Genomic DNA, 2,820 nt, shown 5'->3' on the forward strand with positions numbered 1-2,820 from the left:
ATAGCACATGCTATTGCTAAACCCCAGTCTGCAAAGAATACTAATTAGCAAACAATGTGGAAAGGGCAGTCTGAGTTTTAGGGCATCCCTGCCCAAACCAAGCCTGAGGTGTGTGGGTTTTTTTTCACTTTTTTCTTTTTTTCTGGTGGGGCAATGAGGGTTAACTGACTTGCCCAGGGTCACACAGCTAGTAAGTGTCAAGTGTCTGAGGCCAGATTTGAACTCAGGTCCTCCTGAATCCAGGGCCAGTGCTTTATCCACTGCATCACCTAGCTGCCCCCTGTGGTTTTTTTCAAGATGTAAGGAGAAGTAATAGCTTTGTCTTCCTCTTTTAGAACGTAAGCTTTTTACAATAAGATAGTGCTTTATTTATTCCATAAGTAACCCTCAGCACCTAAGTACAGTGGCTGGCACATCGGAGAAGTTTAATAAATGTTTAATTGAGTGATTGATTCATTACCTCCCTAGAGATTCAACCTGCTCACCTGGCCTGTTCTAACCAATATCATAGGCCTCTTCTGAGATGGCTTTGTGAAGGTCATCTCCCCCAGTGGTTCTGTAGGTTGGAGGAGCCCTTACTCCGCAGGAAAGGGAAGGAGCTCAAGATACTTTCTGCATTTCTTTTTTTTTTTTGCAGGGCAATGAGGGTTAAGTGACTTGCCCAGGGTCACACAGCTAGTAAGTGTCAAGTGTCTGAGGCCAGATTTGAACTCAGGTACTCCTGAATCCAGGGCTGGTGCTTTACCACTGCACCATCTAGCTGCTCCCTACTTTCTGCATTTCTAAGATTAAATTGTTTGGATGTTGCTCCAGAAAAATAGTGACTGAAGAGAAAAGATTGTTACCAGACCTTGTTATGATACAGACTCTTATAATGGAATCAAAACCTATGATCTCTCCACCTGGCAAGTTTGCTATTTTTTGTTTGTTTGACTTGAACTTAGCAGTGCCTGGCACATAGTAGGTAATTCATAAATGCTAGTAGACTGAGTTATAAACCAAAGAATATATTTAGAAAAACTGTTTCCAAGATAAATGACCAGGGCCCATAGGCCATTGTAACCTACCCCAGCCAGGCACTAGCAAAGGAGATGGTAAATTTGTACAAGGATTAGCCTCCCCCATGTTTTTGTGTATATATAGCAATAGGAATGGGTATGTGTCTGTTGCAGTATCATATCCAGAGATGTGATCATGGTGGTTAGAGGCACACACCTGTTATGTACTCTTACCATCACCCTACCTTATTGTGGGCCAGAATACTCCTCCCTTTGGGAATAACTTTCCTTTGAAACCAAATCTGGGAAAATGGTGGAAACCCCACCTCAGTGTCAGCCCAACTAGTTGCAATCACCACTATCCTTTTTTCTGAATAATATTTTATTTTTCTCCAATTACATGTAAAAAGAACTTTTACCATTCATTTTACAAAATGATGTTAAGTTCCAAATTCTCTCGCCCTCACACCCCACCCCTCTCCCTGAGGCAGTAAGAAATTTGATATAGGTTATACATGGGCAATCATGCAAAACATCTTTCCACATTAGTTATGTTGTACCACTATCCTGTCTAATCCATTGCCTTGGAGGAACTAGGCATGAAATATTCTCTCTACCCTTGTAGAAGTTGTAAAAATGAATCAATAGTTCTCTTCAATAGCTTTGATCCCCAGCCAGAGAGAGCAATTTGGCAAAATATCAAAGTTCTAAATCTATCTTTCTTCTCCCAGGACACAACCCCAACCACCTCTTCCTGTTGCATTCCCAATAATACACCTAGATTAACGATACAAGTGGTTAACAGCTTTCCTCACATTACTGGCTTAAGAGACACAGTAATATTTAAGTAAAGAAAGAAAAACAAACATTTTTTCCAAGACAAGAAAAGGGTTCGGGCTGTCTTTCCAGAGAAAGACAGAAGAAAGGGCACCAAAGGGGAGGATGAAAATGAGGACTCACTGCCTTGGGGTCTGCCATGAGGGGAGGGAAGATTCTGTGACTCAGCTTACATCCGAACAGGACACTTGCATGCTCTACCCACACAGCCTCAGTGCTGTTCACCTCACGATGACCACTACTTGGGTTCTCTATGGCTTCTGCTCTTCAGCTCCACCATGGCTGTTCTCTGGAACTTATACGATTTTTCTATCATTCTCTGCCCCCCTATCCCTTAGGATGGTCCCAAGTATGGGGTCAAGGAGGGGAATCCTGGAGAATTTCTCCACAACTTGGGTCCTTCATTCTCAGTGTCCTGTTACATAAGGAATTACCAGACTCAGATGACCGTTCTAGCTCTGTGCTTATCATCCTCTAGGCCACAATTCCCTAATCTATAAAATAAGGGTGTTGGACTATATGACCTCTAAGCTTCCTTACAACTCTAACTCTGGTTCAGAGATGATATGACCTTGAAGGTCCTTCCTAGCTCCATGTTTAATCATCCAGGTTCTCTGGGGCTCAGTTTCCTTGTCTAGAAAATAAGAGGCCTGGAGTTGTTGAATTGTTGGGTCCCTTTGAGCTCTCCAGTTCTATGATTCTATAAGAATGAGTGAAGGAAGCCTTGCAAGGCCAAGACTCAGGAGTAAAATGTGATTCTGCCACAACTGAACAGTCTTCTATTAATTGAAGGGTGAAGGGCACAGTAGCTTCCAGAGAGTGGTAGTTTTGCTATCGTCAGAACAGCCAGCTGATGCTCTCAAGGGCACAGCTGTGGGAACAAGTATCCCATCAAGAAGGGTAGGAATTAGCCAATGGCGTCCTCTGTTCCCCTGCCCCCACCTTTCCCGAGCCTATTCACAGCCTGTGCTCCCTGTCTGATCAT

Source organism: Dromiciops gliroides, chromosome 1 (genome assembly GCF_019393635.1).
Source record: "Dromiciops gliroides isolate mDroGli1 chromosome 1, mDroGli1.pri, whole genome shotgun sequence".
In the NCBI taxonomy this organism is placed as follows: domain Eukaryota; kingdom Metazoa; phylum Chordata; class Mammalia; order Microbiotheria; family Microbiotheriidae; genus Dromiciops; species Dromiciops gliroides.